The sequence below is a fragment of the Sitophilus oryzae genome, unplaced genomic scaffold, assembly GCF_002938485.1.
Source record: "Sitophilus oryzae breed Bouriz unplaced genomic scaffold, Soryzae_2.0 scaffold_813_pilon_pilon, whole genome shotgun sequence".
Classification (NCBI taxonomy): domain Eukaryota; kingdom Metazoa; phylum Arthropoda; class Insecta; order Coleoptera; family Curculionidae; genus Sitophilus; species Sitophilus oryzae.
In genome coordinates this window covers 4,336,646-4,357,357 of record NW_022147432.1, presented here as the reverse complement: position 1 = coordinate 4,357,357, position 20,712 = coordinate 4,336,646, and the positions used below count along the sequence as shown (strand labels likewise).

The 20,712-nt window shown below is 30.8% G+C and overlaps 1 protein-coding gene across 7 annotated transcripts in view; it reads right to left on the bottom strand.

The window, feature by feature from the left end:
- The window catches only part of LOC115889331 (homeobox protein prospero), a 121,138-nt gene extending 100,753 nt beyond the window's left edge, over positions 1-20,385 (bottom strand). For all 7 annotated transcript variants that reach the window (XM_030909300.1, XM_030909305.1, XM_030909306.1 and 4 more), the window contains exon 1: positions 20,328-20,385. The gene's annotated coding sequence lies outside the window, so the exon portion shown is untranslated. The remainder of the gene's footprint in view (positions 1-20,327) is intronic.
- Between the last annotated feature and the right edge of the window lie 327 nt (positions 20,386-20,712).

Genomic DNA, 20,712 nt, shown 5'->3' with positions numbered 1-20,712 from the left:
ATCTGAATTTTCCAAGTAGAGAGATAAATATAGTCAAATTTCGTAAAGTGGCAATAGAAATTACCATACAAAATGTCTTGCTCGAATTTATTAAACCCTAGACAAACAATGTGCTCTTTTATATGGTTTGTGTTGGTGTCTGGGTGTGTCAAAATCTATTTCGATGTCAGTATGACATCCACCTACATATTTTTAGCTGTTTTGAAGAGTAATAACTTTTCGTCCATACCTGTATTATACTATTGAAAAAATATATTTTCCATCATTTTTTACTTAAAAAAGGTCTTTTGGTAAAAATCGCTAAGATTAATGGTTTTCATGATATTTGGAATCATAAAAGGCAATAGATGTCATTAATTGACAAAAATTATACATGTTGACTGGATAATGACTGGAAATTTAAAATGGTTTTGCACCAAATATTCTACAGAAACTGTTTTATCGTATTTTATTCTAGAAAAATTCATTATTAGCTTAAAAATAAGAAAATCCCAAATTATTATTTCGTTCAAATAACTATGGAGTTAATATACAGGGTGGTCCATCGAAAACCTTCCGCAAGACATAACGGCCAGCATATTTTTTTTTTCAAAAAATTCAAAAACACGTCAATTTTGTTTGTGAGGGCGACAACTTTTGCCTCAAAAATGATTGCAAAATCTTCAACCCTCTAAGCGGGGGTGTCATCCCCCAACTTTTTTCGAATGGGAAGGGGGGTCAAGTGGCGCCGCAATGAAAAGAGCTTTCTATTCTCTATATTTCCCCGCTTCGTTTTTGAAAATCGGTCAGTTTTTGAAAAGAGTCATTGAGAAAATATGGATTGATAATTTGAAAAAATAAAAATTGAAATTTGAAAAGTTTATTTAAACATTTATCAGAGTAAATGATAAGGATAAATTCCTTCGACCAATTTGCTGTTTTTTCTTATTATTTCTAGATGTTTACGCATTTTTTCACTTGCCACAAGGTTGAACGATCAGGTGCGGTCTCAATATCGTTAAACTGACCTACAATAGAATTTCCAAAAATACCAGCCCGCGACGATCAAAATCGTCTTCGTTGAGTTCTTGTACCAACTGAATTTTGTACGGGTGGAACTTTTGTTTTTTAATATCGTTTGGACACTGGTACGATTCACGCCGGTCACGGTCTCATTGGCTAATTTTCTTGTACTCAGCGTACTATCCATGGCAACTTGGCCCAATACGAATACCTCCATAGCTTCATTTACTACAGGATTTTCCCTCTGCCTCTTTTTATTCATAACGGAACCAGTTTCGTGAAATTTTGCTACTATCGCGAACAATTTTGTTTGTCAGGTGTTCATTGATTATCTGCGCAAACCGATTGCCACATTCATTATTTTTCAAAATAAAGTTCGATTATATCCACTTTTTCTGCAAGTGAGTACACCATAATTGTTAAAAAGTTTAACGATATTGAGAAGAACTTCAACGCACAAGTCACAGAACAGCTATCTAGCAACTACCGCACCTGATCGTTCAACCTTGTTGCAAGTGAAAAAATGCGTAACCATCTAGAAATAATAAGAAAAAACAGCAAATTGGTCGAAGGAATTTATCTTTATCATTTACTCTGATAAATGTTTAAATAAACTTTTCAAATTTCAATCCTTTATATTATCTCAATGACTCGACCGATTTTCAAAAACAAAGCTCTTTTCATTGCGGTGCCACTTGACCCCCCTTCCCATTTGAAAAAAGTTGGGGGATGACACCCCCGCTTAGAGGGTTGAAGATTTTGCAATCATTTTTGGGGCAAAAGTTGTCCCCCTCACAAACAAAATTGAGGTGTTTTTGGATTTTCTGAAAAAAAAAATTACCCTGGCCGTTATGCCTTGCGGAACGTTTTCGATGGGCCACCCTGTATATATGTTTGTTTTTGTCAATAATGACATGTATTGACTATTTCCACTCCAAATATGTTTAAAACGGTTGCTCGTGTCGATTTTTACCAACAGATATTTCTTCCGCAAAAGTTGCGAAAATGTATGTTATTCCTCCTCAAATCAATTAAAAACGTGTAGATGGCGCCCCTGAAAAGTAGGAGTCCTATTGACATCGAAATCAAATTTCTCATGTCAAAAAACACCCAGATACCAATTTTCGTCCAAATATCGACCTTAGTTCAGAAATTATTTTGGAATGAATAAAAAACGAAATAAAAATGAAACTTCTACATCCTGTATCTCCAAAACGAAGCATTTTAGGACATCAACTTATACGAACTTTTTTACTCATTTCTATCTGCGGAAAATGCTGCTGAAGTTTCCCGAATTCAATTCGGACCACCCTGTATAAAAGATAATCTTATACCTTAATTCATTTTGACTGAACATTTTAAACCAGGTATCTTTGAGAAAAATGGACGCTTTCTTTAAATACAAGCAAGTAATATCTAAATTCATCTAATACGTTTATCTATTCCACCCAATTATAGGACTCACCATTAGATCCAATACAGACACTCAACCATATCACCTGACCGTATAGTCCTGGAAGCTTAGGCCGGAAAACCAATCAAGAAAGAAAGAAGAAGAAATACAACCAAAATTTTTAAGGTCCTAAAATTCAGGGTCCTAAAATGAATAGAAAAAGACCACCAAAATACTTAAGCAATTACATAAATAGAAGTTATATGACAATACTATGATAGCATAACATATTAACAAAGTTTACTGAATATCTATAAACTATATGATATTAATATCTACAGCTGTCTAATTATTTATAAATTATGTTTGTTATTAATATATTTATTTAAGAAATAATTGCCAACTTAACGTTTGTCTGTTTTAATCTGGTTTGTATATCTTGAGTACCTTCGGTTTCTACAGTAAGATTAATCTGTTATTATTTGTGCCTGAGATAATTATAATAATTAGAGTTAAAAATATATTATGTGACTTATTTCCATTAGTTCCATTTTTTTTATTTGAGAGGTACTATACGGAAAAAAGTAAACAACATATTCATAATAAGATGACTTTGTAATTAAATATATGTTGTGTCGGCAAGATCATTTCCTGTAGTCGGTAAAAATAGGAGATATGCATGGGCAGTTCTATTATTTTCGTGAAATAGAACTTACAACGATATAATTATTGCACGAATACTGACGGAACTACGAAAGCTGGCCAAGTCATATTTGTTATTTGCAACAATTAAGTATTATTATTTTAGTCCAAGAGTATATCTGTTTTATGTTTATAACTTTCTATAACTTTTTGAAAAAATATTCACTTTTTAAATCTATTTTTAATAAATAGTAAAATTATTCTTAAGATTTGACATGTTTGTATGTAACACAATGAATGCTATTGGTGATCGATCAAGATTATTGACATTTACACTCATTGGTTTTGTGGCGTGATACCACACACAATTCAAATGCCGTCTTTTTCTTCTTTTATATCCTAAATAATGTCCTTTAAAGGGACAATTCTAATAAACAATATTGTTAAACCGATATCTCCAACGTTTTCAGTGATGGATCAGCTTGTTTTTGGCTCAAAGATACCCGATATTTATTCTCTTCCTTTAGAATTCCTAAAACCACCTTGAGTGAGCCAATTGAAATTAAAAATAGAGCATCATCTGCACCTTTTGCAACTGCGAAATGGTATGGAGGCATATCAAGTTACACAAAGTTTGCGGCTTTAGAAATGGTGAAGTATAAACTAATGGTCAAAGAAATCTATTGAAAGAAGATTAAAGAAGTCGATGTGATTATGCTGACCCCAAATAACAAGGCTTGTACGCTATCTGTTTTGGCATTTTTTAAATTTATATTTATTGAAGCTTAAGTAATTAATGTTTATATATCAGTCTTTTTTGGTTTCTTGGCTATTCCCAGAATATTTCGTTCCATTGAGCATTTTGCGGCCTGCAGTTTCCTTATCATGTTTGTTTTAAGTGTCCAAGTAGATATATAGTTTTAAGTGTCCAGGTAGATAGTGTTTAGATAGAGTATCATTCTAGATTTGACTATGATTGAGTTTCTTCTATAAGTACTCCATGCTAACTTAATTCTTCTGTTGATTTCTGGTATTAGAGATCCCGAGCTGTAAATGAGTTGTCCTAAATATTCTTCTACTATTTCCAGTGTTGCATTATTTATTAGAATGTCTTTCCTGTCTACTAGTTTGTTGTACATTGCTTTAGTTTTTGTTAAATTCATTTTGAGACTTACTGTATTGCTGGCTGTGTTTAGTTCGTTAATTTATGCTTTTAGTTCTTCGGGACTATTGGCAATTGACTATGTCATCAGCGAATCTTAGATGGTTAATATGCTTCATCTATTTTTAATTCTTTGTTGGTCCAGTCCAGTTGACGGAAGATTTCTTCTAGTGTTACTGTAAACAGCTTTGGGGATATCACGTCTCGTAATCCGTTGCCAGTTGCACCAATATGTAATGTTAGTTATATTTATGAATGTTTATTTTCTTAAGTATTTTGTAGTTTATAATGTGTTCCAATTATTTAATAATTATGTATTCATTTTCATCTTACTGGGAATATCGATTAAGAAGGTAGCAAGTGTGGATTTCAAAGAGTGTGTGAACTTTGTAACTATCTATTAATTTTAATATCTACATTCTGAGCAGTGTCAGGGTCTATTATGCATTTCCGGATGTAAATCTATGCTGGTTCTTGGACCGTGCTGTCAAAGGCTGTCCTTACTTCCGGTTTCTAGGGCAGTTGGTGTACAAGGTATGATTTACGCCAGGTTGTATGGAATTATTAAATGACATTTTTGTCTTTATAAAATAGTAGGTATATTGTTTTATTAAGAGTAAAAAATGATACTTTTTGTGACGAGGCTGTACATACGTTTGACGCACATGCGAAGCAGAAAAAGTCATTTGTACTCCGAATAGAAATTGCAAATAATATAAAAAGATTTAAAAGTAATATCTTGCATACATCTATCGAGAAACTATGGTCGCACTCGTTGAATTAGACACTTTATATCAGTTTAATAGCTGCCATCTTTGCATGATTTGATTTTCTTTAATTAATACTGTACCACGGTAGCGTAGCGTAGGCCCCGCAGCACCCGCAACGGCGCCGGCGGGGGGGCCTCCAATTTATTTACTAAATACATATATATGTGAACAGTGTCCACTACAATTTCCAAAAATAAAAGGGAAAAAATGAAAAATATTTTGGACTTGATTTAATTTTTAAGCTACATTGTTACTTTAATAATGTAGTATGTTTCAATTTTAGCCAAAAAATGAACATTAAAGAAAAGAGAAAAAAATTGTTTAAACTTTTTACCTTATTTTCAATCCTTATTTTTATTTGCTCCAATTGGAACATTTTATTTGTTCCTATTATTTTATTTTAATTTGAATCATATTTTTATTAGAAAAAGTCTATTTACGTTTATTTATTTTTATTATTTAGTTTTCTTTTAGTACCTAAATTTTGTTCTATGTTGATATATTTTGTAATGTTATATTTTTTATGTTCCTTTATTATTATTTTTTCTTATGTGGAATAAGTTTATTTTTTGTTTTTATATTTTAAATGACTTGATATACCTACATAAAGCTGTATTATATTTTTTCGTGTTTTTTTTTTATTTAAATATAAGGGCCCCAAAAAAACCTTGCGGGGGGGGGGCTCACATTTGAAGTTACGCTACTGCTGTACCATCTGTACTTTTAACCGTCACTGTATTATATTCTGTCTTATTTCTCATATTTTTTTAGTGTTTTATAGAACAGTTTTTGACTCTCCTTCTAATTTTTTTCTAAAATCCTTCCAGGTCTTCCTTTGTTCTGCCTCTCTTGATGACGAGTGATATTTTCACATATTTACATTGTTATTTATATAATTTATAATTTTCGTACGTTTTATTGCTTAGAATTTTTTAGAATTTAGAATGAGTGGGAGGGGGGTTAATCACTTCGACCTTACAGATCCATTGTGCCCCTTTCTTGAATCATAACTCATCATACAGTCCCAGGGCTTTGACAAAAGCCAGTATATGGGACGGTTTTATAGAGGGTAGTTCTCCATCTACAATATCAGTCGTACCAAAATTCATGGCACGAATGGTTGTCGCCTCGGCGCACTCAGTGATGAGGTGTACTGGTGTTTCCCCATCTTCCCCACAGAATCTGCATTCGCCGTTTCTTCTTAGTTTCAATCTACTGAGGTGTTCATTGAGGAGACAGTGTCCTGTTAGAAACCCCGTGACAATCCGAAGATTGTTCTTACTCAGACCCAGGAAGATCTGTGATTTTTCTTGATCATAAGCCCTCAGAAACTTCTTCGAGTGTCTTAGACCATTGCAAGATTTCCATTCCAGGTTGCGGATGGAATCTTCCAAGTTCTTGAGTTCCGCCTTGAGTTGGTTAACACTTGGAAAGCAGAACGGTTCTGGTCCAGTTAGTGGAGTGTTCGCTCCGTTCCTAGCTAGATTATTTGCTTTTTCGTTGCCTTCTATCCCTTGGTGAGCAGGCACCCAGTGTAGGAGGACTTTGTTTTCTTTGCCTAATTTATTCAGCTTCTCTATGCATTCTTTGACCATTACAGGCGGGGCACAAAAAATCATTTTTACTTCGAATGGTATTTTTTTCAAACGTTCACAGATAAATTTTAATTAATTTCAAGCGTTGCAAATAATATAAAAATATTTAAAAGTAATATATGTTGTAAGTAATTATATATCGAGAAACTATGGTTACAACTCGCTGAAATTGACACATTATGTCAGTTTAATAATATATTTTCGTACTTCTGTGCTTAGGCGTAAAAGTGCTTTACTTTTATGCCTAGGAGTTAAAACGACTTTTTTATATTGTCACGTCGCGTAGCAAAAATTAATAATTTTGTGACGTTTGAAAAAAAACTTTTTATGCTCAAACAATAAAAAAAATTAAAACATAGGATATTTTCTTATTAACTCAATCATAAAAAATAATTTTCCCCTTCTAATAAAAGCTTATTTATATAAACGAAACCTCAAAATGCGGAATTCCCTGAACACTTATCACGGCACTTACATTAAGTAGGCGTTTTCTTAAAGAAACCCTTCTCGGGAACGAAGGAACAAACTGTTGCTTCTGTCTTGAGACTTACAGCTCTGTCCCCTTTAAGAAGGCTCAACAAGTGGCCCTTTTAACATCTTTATCACGCTAGACACAACCACTTGAGGACATTATCGGTTTCCGCTCCAGCCCTTTTTTCTAGTTCCTTATAAAATAACCATTATCCTTTTTTTCTTTTGTTTTCCCATTTTTTTTCCCGTTTTTCCGCAAAAATGTAGAAAATTAAACAGAAATATAGATATCTTGAGCATCGATTTTTAAATGTATATTGATATTTATTTTTTTTAATTAGTTTTACGCATACTTTTTGTTAAATGTTATTAATATCATGAAACATTTATTCTATATTCTTTTTTTATTGCAAAATGCCAGTTATATGTGTAGCTCATTTTTTAAGAGAATAAAAGAGGGTTTGTCAATCAGCATCAAAGGATTTCCATAGTAGTTATTTAATAGGTTTTGGATAACCTGTAGGACGTCAAAGGAAACGGATATGCCTTTTATTGCTAAATATTAATTTCTGTTAACGGTTTTTATTGAATAGTAAAATACTTTTTAAAAGTAGATTCAATAGTCATGCGTCTTTTTGATTTAAATTAAAAAGTTATGTATTTGTATTACATATTTTTAATTTGAAAAATAAAAGGTATTTAATTTTTAAAATTGTTTTAATTGGTAGATTGCTTAAATCTAATCTAATAAATAATCACTTCTTTACGAGTAAAAAGCCACTGAGTCTGATTTTCGTTTGTTGTGTAATGTTCAGGGTTATTTCAAAGTATTTTTGAAGTAAAACTTCTTAACGCGCGATGGGAGTAAAAACTCAAGGCCGTAACAAACCACGGCCTTGATACGACATGACCTTGACGCACGAGCTAGCGAGAAAAAAGTGGTAAGGATCGCGCAAACACCAAAAAACATTTGATTTAAAGCTAAGAAACGTATTATAATAAACTTGATACTGTACCTGGGTACCAATATTCTCTGGTTCTGTGCTAGGAAGTAATTATGAATTAATATTTTTATCGATAGGTTTGTAGCTTCTGAATAACGGTCTAGGTAAAGCCTTTAGCTCATTTACCTAATCAGAATTAGAATTATTAGAGTTAAGCAACTCGCATTTTCATTTGGAGGACATCGTCATATTTATTTCAAACCAATAACCAACGAAAATATTCGTATAATTTAACAAAATTACCGTAAACCACTATAAATACGAATTGTTGGTTAGGTTCAAATTTTTTTCTCCTCTTAAATAAATTAAAGGGTTAACATTATTAGGCATTTGTATAAAAGTATGTATTTTGGATGGTATTCCACAAAATTTGCAGCCTATTGAGGAAACAGAAAATGTACAGATTACAGAAATAAATTGAAAATAACATTTATATTAAAAATTATGTCACTTTTGCAAATGTATTCTTCAAATCCTCCAATTTAAAAGCTGTTAGTAAGAAGTTTCAAACAATTTTTTTACTTTTGTTTCTTTTTATGTAATCCATACTTTTTTGGCGTTCTTACAGACATTACAGACCATAACGCCAAAATGTTGACAAATTTTAGATTTTCGAAAATCATTCTTTCTTAATAGTGGAGTGCCCAGAGACTTTTACCTCGGAATTCAATTACTGTCAATGTATTAATGTGAAACCTTCTGTATTGTGTTTTATAGATAAAATACTAAAATGTTTACCCATTTTTTTTTCGTTGCTTTTAATTTTTTATTTTAATAATTTTAGTAAATTCTTAATTATTTCCCTCTTAATATTTTGATTTTTTTAATTCTTTTTCTAAGTAAATTTATTGAAATAAATAAATCTAATGGAATTTTGATTGAAATCGAATTATACAGGGTGGCGCGTCATATGCGACGCGGTTTTTGCAAGGAGAACAAAAGTTTGTATTGAAATGAAATTTTCTAAGCTTATGTAACTCAATTTAAAGTATTTTCTAAAATTATGTAGAGTTCTACAGGGCGTCCCCAAAAAAAGTTACACATAAAAGTTATGTTTTTTGTAATGGAACACCCTATATATTAATTGATTTTTGGATTTTAGTAAAAAAATAAAGGTTTGTTTCGTTAGAAAATTATATGACTAAAATGTATAGTTTTTGAAATACATTCACCGGCACAAAAAATAGGCATTTTTAAACTCTGATGTATTTTAAAGGTTAATATATTTTATTTTAATGGGCCGATTTTGATGATTTTTTAAGCAGTGTGTTGCCAAATTATTTGACTTCTTAGCATCTTTTTCTAAATTAAAAATGAAACTCCCCATCTGTTAATTATACGAGGGAAAACAAAATGTTGATATTTTTGATAAAACTTTGAAACACCCTGTGAAATACGTTAAAACAGCAAGAAATTTAAAAATTATTTTATCATCTAGATACATCCTTTCTCGATGGTTTGTTTTTTGGTTCATCTCATTAGCTTCTTCTTGGAAATATTCGGTTTTAAAGAAGGCACTGTGCCTGTGCTTTTGGGCCTAGTCAACACATCTAGTAAGTTCTGGTCCCGAAACAGGCCTTCTTGACATAAGATTTGCTTCATTTAATCTTCTTCTTGTAGTCCGTTAGTTAATATGTACGGTTCTTAAGTGCAATTCATTATCAATTTGAAAAACTGGCAAACGGCGGTTTCTTAGCGATAAACTTACAGTAAGTCGATCGTCTCGATTACAAGTTCTCATACGAAGGTTCCCGGACGTCCAGATTGACGTCCTCATGGACGTGGTCATAATTCAAAAACCACTTAGTATACTCTATGGTATTAAGGTATTTTTGGAACCAGAATTTTATTGCAAAATTCACTAAACTCGAATAAATAAATGATATATATTTGACTCACCCTGTATATCTATAAAAATATTTTTGAAATGTGAACTCCCATTAAACATATATTTTGTAAAAGGTTTGTAGTGAAAATCTCAAATAGGAATCCTGATACAGAGCTTTTCCGGAAAAACGGAGCCATCTTGTATGTATGCATTTGTATATGTGTGTGTTTATTTAAATACTAAAGTGAAAGCAACGAATTTAAATAAGTAAACTTTGTAATATATCATATTAACAATACAAGGCAAAAAGTTTTATAAAAATTCGTTCACAGTAAATGAGTTCCGAGGTTTGTATCTCATAAGGGCTTAAAGCACTCCACTATAAAAAATATCTGTTCTTTAATTCGAATTATTAAAAGGCCCAAATATATTTTACTAATATATATTTTCTTAAATAATTTTTCTATTTTTACATTTCTGTTCTAGTGACAATAAAATATCTAGGTATATTTTTTAAATTAATTTTGACTAAAATAATTATTTTTCAAAGCGTACATAATTACAAAACCGTATTGATGAAAGTGTGTGTTTATACAGGAATGCAAAAAAATCGTAACTAAAAGGTCCATCACCGCAACACAGAGATGATTCCATAATAGATATAATGGCACACAGGATGTATATGCCAGTGGACATCGGGTCTATAACCTTACTTTATATAGATTTCTCTTTATATATGCGTATATTTTACAAGCTTTACGATGGCGAAACCGTATATAATGATGTTTTTATTATAGATAATATATTCGTCTTTTTGCAGTGCTGCTTGGCTGTTATGCAGCCTTAAGACTTATTAAAATATTCTGTTACAACCCCTCATCTATCAGTGGAATGATAATAATAATTTCTAATAATTTGTTTCTTTAAAGTACTATACTATTTATTTAAAGAAGATTTGCTATGTAAAAAGTGTATCCAGTAAAAATCTATTAATAAATGCAAGACTTACAAGAGTCTTGCGCAAGACCAAGACCGAAACTATATCCAGCAAGATCTGATTACTTACTAACTGGAAGACGAAGACCCAAGGGGTACCCGCGGCTTCGTTCGCGTCGAATTAATCATTTGTATTGGTGATGATAAAGCAAAGCAAGAATTTTCATTAACATACAAACTGGATTAAATTTTCTCACATTTATGTCAGCACGAGAAAAAACAATCGGGAAACCCCTCCTTATCGAACCTCTACACCCCACAGTCAATCCATTTGCCAAAAATCAGCCTTTATCAGCCCAGTTTACCAAACTAAACGTCAAGCAGTTTAAGCAGAATCGTGATTACTCAATGGTCATATTTTATGAAACACCCCGTATAAATTTTTGAAAAATCTTAAAATATATAAAACAACAAAATAAAATATACGTGTTTAAGAGTTTTTCCGAAAAACTCACAGGTTTTTAAATAAAAAATATTGTAATATGTGAGGCGTGGTTTCACCCCCTTGGAATTAGAATTTCGAAAAATCCCTTCTTATCGAACCTCTACACCCTAAAGTCAATCCGTTTTCCAAAAATCAGCTTTTTACGTCAAACGCTTTAAGCAGGATCGAGATTAATCAATGACCAGATTTTTCGAAACACCCTGTATACATTTTTAAAAAATCTTAAAATATGTAAAACAACAAAATAAAATATACGTGTTTAAGAGTTTTTCCGAAAAACTCACAGGTTTTTAAATAAAAAATATTGTAATATGTGAAGCGTGGTTTCACCCCCTTGGAATTAGAATTTCGAAAAATCCCTTCTTATCGAACCTCTACACCCTAGAATCAACCTGTATGCCAGAATTGAGCTTCTTACGTTGAGTGGTTTGAGCAGGATTGTGACTAATCAGTGAGTCAGTCAGTTAAGGATTTTATATATTAGTATAGAAGATTAAGAAATTTAGTTTATTTTTTCTCAATTACCAGAAAAGAAAAAAAGAATCATCTAAGTGCTTTATAATCCGAAATAAATCGACGTAAATTATGGTCACTACTATTGTTTATCAATTTATACGAATAAAACTAATAAAACTATTACATCTAGTTGGCCTTCCTCCTTAATTCGACGTTCTTTTGTTGAAACAAAATGAATGTATCGCATGTCGCTGGCATCCGTGACAAGATCTGATTCGCTCACGTTTGTCTTCTATTCCACCAATGATCGTTTGGCAGGAAGTAAGGTATGTTAAACAATTTTCCTCCATCTTTTATTTTAGCAACGATGCACACACTCATTTACCGTGATTTTCTATAGCGAAATAAAGGATGCGTCCTATTTACGGACAATTGAAGGTTCGACTTAAACACAATGTCGCTTGTTGGAAAAAATTCTATAGATCGTTCTGTTTGTCGGAACCTTCAAATTATTTTAATGGTAGCGCAATTTAGCAGGAAACCTGGTTAGAGGATTGGTTCAGGTTGTAAAGATTTCCTTTTGTCAATAATTGATTTAAAATAAAAAATGTCTATACATCTGTAGTGGATTCATCTCTCCAAAAAAGTCTTATGGGTATTTTTTACACTTTAAGAAAATCTACAAAATAAAATAGTTATTTTTTGTAAACACTTCTGTGTTAATCCAACGGAAACTAATTGTCAGCAGTGGCTTACTAATAAACAAATTTGCCTAACGGTCAAAAATATGCTTAACGTTTCGGAAAGTCCTTCGGAAATATCTCTCTGTCGTCAGAAGCAAAAAAAATACAAAGAACAAAGAAAAAAACTATTTAAAATATCTAAATGCAACTATTCGAGAACACTTTAGTTTTTTACCAACAGATACGTCTACAAAAACCGTTAACGTTTTGTTAAAATGACATTGTATCAATCTAAACTTCAAAATTAACAAATACTACTTGATAACAATTACAAGGTAAAACCAAAAAATTTAAAACTTTCTGTAGGAGTATTTTTAATTTGTTTTTAATTTTTACGTATGTTATGTTTATTTATGTTATGTTCTTCAAAATCAAAGAAGCGATTGCCATACATTATTAACATCTTACGGATGCATGAGAAATACATTTATTTTTATTAGATTGTATTAAAAAGCCTCTTTATTTTAAATATATACAAACTATCGCTTCTTTCATTGCATTGATAAAATCTACTCTGTGCCCTGTGTTCCATGAATGCTGACAAATCTTAAATTTGTGAAAGTCGCCCTTCCTTCAATAATTAATCTTTATGTTCTTTAATTCAAATATTTAAGGGTCTAGATGTTTCACCAATATAAACTTTATCACATGCACATGGTATTCTGTATATTACATTTTTTGTTTATTGTCCAGTGTTCATTTGTTTAGAGTGTGTTAAAATGGATCTAAGTATATTTTGTGTTTTGAAAGATATTCGTGTGTTATATTGTTTTCCTATCCTTATTAAAATATATACAGGGTGTCCCAGGCTGAGCGTGCATTAGAAGTTTCTAGAGAACTACAATATCTAGATCGGAGGTTTTTTGCACATCATTGTTTTACAACGAGATCTATCGATTAAAAATATTTTCAATATGCCGGCACTTCCGGAAGTTGACAGCAACTTTCTTATTTTAAATGGACCTCTAGATGGAAAAATCTCCGATCTAGATATTGTGGTTCTCTAGCAACTTCTAATGCACGCTCAGCACCTTGTATATAATTGATTTAAAATATACTGTGAAGAAGCTAAAAAATCGATATGAATCAAAATTTAATTATATTTAGGTTTTTAGGGACCGTAGTTTCGTGTAAAAAAATAGATTTTTTATCTGTTGATTTTGAGCAAGTTTTATTGGAAGTAAAAACTTGATTTCTGTCCAGTACCGTTCTATTAAGGTCAAAATTGACTATATTCTCATATTTTTATTAACCAATAAGAGTATTTTAGGCAATCAAATTTTCATGACTTTAATGTATGGAAAAAAGTCGCAAAATGGCAAAATGTTTTTGATTACACTTAACACATTTTCAGATTCTTCAGAGAAATAGTAAACGTAGTTATAAAATTTTGAAAAATTTTTAATTGCTCGAAAATGTTAGGGTGTTCCGAACTGTATTCCGGAAAGTTTGGCAGCATATTCTGCAGATAAAAATAAGTAAAAAAGTTCGTATAAATGTATGTCCGAAAATGCTTAGTTTCGGAGATACAGGATGTAGAAATTTCATTTTCATTTCGATTTTTTCCAAATAATTTCTGAAGTATAACGTCAATGCTTGGATGAAAATTGGTGTCTGGGAGTTTTTTGACATAAGAAATTTGATTTTGATGTCAACATAACTCCTACTTGTAGAGGGCGCCATCTACATATTTTTTAACTGGTTTGGTTTGGTAAATAATAACTTTTTGTCTGTATCTGTAGAAAACTGCTGAGTAAGAGAGTAAGAAAAATATACATTTAGACCTTTTTTTACGTAAAAAAGGTCTCTTGGTAAATATTGCTACGAGAAACCGTTCTCAAGATATTTAGAATGAAAATAGTCAATACATGTTGATAGTCCTCTAGTCAATACATTATTGACAAAAATAAACATGTGAATAGATAGTTATTTGACTGAAATGATAAACTTGGGAACTATTTAGTCAACATGTTTAATTTATAACACTTGTTGTTTAGAAATTTTTGTTTCGATAAAGATATTCCACAAAGCGCAGTGTATCCAGAAAAAAATCTAATTCGAATATTTCAATTTATTTAGTTTTTAACTTAAATTCTTCTCTAAAAAAAGAAAATGACACAGGCCTCCAAACGAAAATGCAACTTTTCCAACATTTTCAATTAAAAAAATCCTCTCCTACTTTCAGTCTAAACACGAACCTCGAACTGACTTCATTAAAGTTTTGCGCCGTCTGCTTTTGGAGGGCCACGGGGGGACCGGTAGAAAGACTGCTGACGTTTCTATTGGCCGCAAGTCTCGCGTGACAAGAGGCGGGCTATCCCCCCACCCTCGATCTAGCCCCCCAACCTGATCAAGACGCTGATATAGCTCTAATATTCCTAAGTTGCTTCTTTTGTATACCTTTCCGGGTAATGAATGCTATCGGAGCGATGTATCTCCGCCGGTAAGGCAGGAATCATTAATATTGTATGTGTGTTTTCGTTATAGGGTAATTACCTGTAGTACGGTAGACTTAAACCTTCTTACTTTGCAGGGTAACAAAGTCATAGGATTTTTTCTTAAGTTAAACCCTGGCAATTTTCTATATTTTTTCATCAGATACTTCAAATATCAGTGCAAATAAATGATTAAAATTTGTTATTTTAAACTATACAAGGTCCGGCAATATTGTGTAGGGCATTTGTAGCTCCTAGAATAAAAAAATTGGGTATTTTGTATAAGTGCAAACCTAAAGTATCTACTAAGATATATTTCATGAAAATATTTTAACATCTACAGACGGGTGGCTCGAAAAATTTGAGAGGATCGGGATGATTTTTTTAAAATGGAACACCCTGTTTATTAATACATTTTTGGCTTCCTTTCAGATCACTTCACATATGCCTAAGACGTGAGTAAATATATTTTGATAGTTTCAGAGATATTAATAAATAAATAAAAAATATATATCTTTAGGCCTTTCTTAATTTTTTTTATAAATACAAGAACTGTCCTGAAATCAAAACTATATTAGGTATTTACTTTAGATAGTCTATACTTATTATTCTATAAATATCGTAATCTTAAATCATACAGGGTGTTCATAATTCTACGCCAAATTTTTCTTTGTTTTTTAAATTATATTTTAAAAATTAATATTAAATATAAAAAAAAAATTATATATTAAAAATAAACAATTTTTCTATTTAGAATATTTCCAAATTATGAACAGTTTTGCAGATGCTCGCGGTATTATCTCATATTGCTCTTTCAATGGCAAAATTGTGAGAGAAAAATCACGGGGGGGGGGGTGGTTTTGATAAAACTTTACTGTGGAAATTTCCATATGAAATATAAGACCTCGAATATCTGCGAACCAAACCAAACCTTTAAATATTTTGAAATACTCTAAATACAAAAATGCTCATTTTTTAGTTCTCTATCTATTAAAAAAATATATACAGGGTGTTCCATTAAAAAAAACGAAGAAAAAATATTTTATATCTTAGAAAGTTTGGCGCATAATTTTGAATATCCTGTATGATTTAAGATTACGATATTTATAGCAAAGTAAGTACATGCCATCTACAATAAATACCTAATATAGTTTGGATATCAGGACTGTTCTTGTATTTTTAATATATTTTTTTAAAAAGCTGAAAATGTACATATTTTATTTAATTATTAATATCTTTAAAACTATTAAAACATATTTACTCTTATCTTACGATTATGATTCGAAAGGAAGCCAAAAATACAATAATGTACAGAGTGTTCCATTTGAAAAAAATCATCCTGATAGACTCACACTTTTTTGAATCACCCTGTAAAAGTTAAAATATTTTCCTGAAATACATCTTAGTACATACTTTAAGTTTTTACTTAAACAAAATTCCCAAGTTTTTATTATAGGAGCCACAGTAAGTAAGTTCCACGAAAATTATGTTTAGATTTTTCAAAATTTTGACACACCAAACTCAAAAGGCTCGCATCACTGGACTAATTCAACTATCGTCTCCGCCCCGAATAGCAGAGTATCTATTAAAATATCGAAAAAATTAAAATTAAATTTGATTTGGATCTTTCGCAATTGACAGCTCACGTAACTCACGTTTATATGTTATTTGCAATAATTGATATCCAAATCAGTGGCATAATATATAGATATTGTACAATAGAACTTCAACAGAAAATAGTGGCAAAATAGCATATTCAAATCTAAAATGATATTAAAAACCAAACAATACATATATGTAAACAAAAATATAGAGAATAAATGACAATTGTCAAAATTGATTAGTTTCAATCATTCCAGATTATTCGGTCAATCAGTCAACTATACATTTAGATACAACCATAATGTATAGATACATTTCTATACTGACTGAACTATATCAAAGAATATTACGGCAAAAGAAAATTATTTGTATTGTACCTCTCCCCAATAAGTATTCTTTCATTTGATAGATACAAGTATTATAGTAATTTTCTCTACTTGGCTATTCTAGTTTTTATCAAGTTATTGGATCAGAATTTCTAATCAAACATATATGCCTTCTATTCTTAATAGTAAAAAAAAAACGTTTATTCGCGATCAATAAAAATGAAACGTAGAAAATATATACCGGGTGCGTCTCAAAAGTGGCTCACTCTTATAACTTTTTTATTTTATCAAATAAAAAAACGATATTTGGTTTATATGACATAAATTAGGATTGATTGACATATTCAGTTGTTCTCTGTTTCTTGATTCACCGGAAATGACTACAACTTTTGATTTTTAAATGGTATCCTCGGTGTTTTGTTGCTTTATTATATAGAAAATGACACTTTGTATAGAATGACATATCATATGTCAACTTTTGACATTTTCGAATATGGTTTATTTGAAATTGCAACAAGCGATTCATAACGACAATTTGACTTGAAATACTAAGTGTGTGGTACAAAATCATTCGTAAAAAATGTTTTTTCCAAATATGCTAATGATCCACCGTCATTCCATTTGAAAAAATTGAGATATAAAAAAATACGATTTGGGCATCTTTTAACCGGTCAGGACAAGACACGAATATTATTGAAAAAAAAAATGATTAAAAATTGATGTTTTTAACACAGTCATGGCACTCTAGATTGAAATTTAAAATTCAATTTTGTTTTAAGCAAAAATGTCAAAAGTTGACATATGATTATGTCATTCTATTCAGAATGTCATTTTCTATCGAATAAAGTAAAAAAATACCGAGGGTGCCATTTAAAAATCAAAAGTTGTAGTTATTTCCGGTAAAACAGGAAGTGGGCGAAAAGAATTGAATACGTCAATCAATTCTAATTTGTGTCATATACTAACATACCAAATATTGTTTTTTATAGGGGTGAGCCACTTTCGAGACACACTCGTAAGTAGGTAAATCAGTAAGTTTTTAATCCAAAGAAACATGGGTAATGTCTCTATATACTCCAAAAGCATTTAGGAATTACAAAAGTGAAATTAAATGACATTACGATATTATACATGATATATCATAACGCCTACAAGCATTTGGGAATTATATAAACAGAAGTTAATTGTGACATAATAAAATAACTGCTCATCGAATTGATTATCGATTGCTTGATTATCTATTATGATCAACACATAATATACCAGCGGACCTATGCTACTACTCGCTACTGTACAAAATACTAGTTTGTGAAAGGTTATGTTCAATTCTTTTGTAAATTGTACAAATCGTGCACTTCGGACGTTTCATCGCACATATTTTTTGCCCAACGTCAATCCATAGCTTTTTTTTTACAAAAAAGCATATAAGTTGATAATTAAAAACTTAACCAAAGAAAAAACTCGCAGCCCTAACTTAACGTAAAGAATCAACTGTAGTGACATTGAATATCGAAATTTTTGAAAGAAGACTTTTTAATTCGAGTTATGTTATTATAAATTATTGATACAGAAACAGCGTGCAAATATTTTCAGTGCTCGTAGCTCTCGAAAAAAGAATCATATTTTCTCTTTACTGTTTTTCAAACAAGTCGAAAATAACAGAGTTTGGATGAGTTATTTTTAAAAAAAAATTGGGAGCCACCGGATTTTTTCTGTATCCTCATCCATTTTAGTGCCACAACCATGATAATAACAGTGATTAACAAATTACACCTTGTGGTCACTCTGTGAATATACTTGTGTTGCCGCCTTTCTGTAATGGAATATTGCACAAAGATGATGGTCAAAATTACCCTTTTTAAATATACCATCCCTAGAAAAGTTTTTACTTATTTAAGACTCACCCTGTATTCAAGAAGGTACAAGAATAATGTGTGATGCCAACAGAAAATGGTGTATTTAGTTGCGGTATTGCTAGTTTGAATTTACTCACTTTTCTGAGAAATCCGTATACGATAACAATTTTTTCACGAATAATATATGAATTTAGAATTTCCCATGATTATGGTGTACTGGGTTAAGACTTCCCTTTTCCCTCTGGATCTCAAAATTTCATACGAGTCGGAAAATTTTCCACAAATTCGCATCACTGCTTAGGATAATTTGCGGTGTAAAGACATTTCTAAAAAGTTTTCTAAAATACACCGGAAAATTAAAAAAAAATGCACGATTTTCAATATATGCATATATTATTTTTCTGAGCAAATGACCTCTAAATTAAAATATCATTTGATTTAAAAGAAGTGTAGAACACTGTATATCAATATCGCGTAAAGTAAAATAGTTTTTTGTGGTATCATGAAAGTTGGTTGGTGGATGCATTTAACTAATAAAAAAAATAATAAGAAATGAACGAATCTATAATTATAAATATTTATATTTGTGTGTCTGTGATAAAACTTCCGTTTCCTTTCATTGTCAATTTTTTTATCACTATAAACGTCTTTTCTTCGGTGATTAACTTCCTTTTTATCACTACAACCCACTTTGCAGGCAAACAAAGAAATCCCACTACATTTTTTTATTTTTTTCCGTTCTACATAATTGTTTCTACATATATGTATACATATATTATTTTCATTAGTTGAAACGTATTCAAATTGTAATGTAGGATACTTAATAGTTCAATTTAATTCAGATCAATATACAGGCTGAGTCTTAAATAAGTGCAAATAGTTTCAGGGCTGGTAGATCTCGATAAAAGAAACATATTTTCTTTTACCGTTTTTTTCAAATAAGTCCAAAATAACGGAGTTATTTTACTTTTAAAATTGCTAATAAAAATGATTTTAAAAAAATTTAAGATCTTCTCTGGGTTTTCTTTCTTGTAAATATAATTTACCACATAATATGTTGCCATATTATCAAGAAATTATGTTTTAACTAAAAACTAAAAAAATCAAAAAATTTTCTTCAAAAAATTCATAACTTTCAAAGTCTTTTCGCAAATTAAACCAATTAATCGTGTTTCTGGGGTCATAATATACTACCCCTAAAAATATTTGCACTTGTTTAAGACTCACCCTGTATGATAAACATTAAATTAAATGTGGAATATAATTAATTTTCCGTTTGGTACATCTAATAGTTTTTACTTCGAAAAATTCGAATATAAATAAAATATAATCCAACGTTCCAATTATCCACAGCAATCGTGCCAAAAATAAATCATAGTAGGCCTAGAAATATCATTTCAATTAGATCTTGAAAACACAGCTGATCAGTATTTATTGCCTTGAAGTCAATGACAAACATTAGAACCACATAATAACACAGGAATATCTATTAATCTGTGAAAAACCTATTTCTACGTCTACCACGAAAATATTTTTCTTTCATACTCATACTGTTATATCTTTATTAATAATTTCTATAAAAATACTTAAATGTCACTTACAGCTTCAGGATGGAGACGTCATGTTTATATGTCCATCAGTTATTCCCCTTATCTGAAATAAAAGACAAAACGGAACGATTACCATATATCTGTTTAATAACTTGTGACAGGAAAAGAAATCATAACAAAAGTAGTCGACGCTAATGAGTGGGAGAATTAAAACAAATAACTTCTCTATCAGTATTAATTTCGTGTCTTATCTCAACACTTAACGCTTTTACTGGAAGTCTGAAGCCCGAAATACGATCGTTGGATGGGGGGCGTATAAAGAAATTAGAAAAAACAAATAAACATAAATTAAGTAGGTTTCGTACGCCCCTGGATCAAATAACAGTCTAAATTTTTCTAATATCTATGCTCTTAGAAATTTATTTGCTGCATTAGG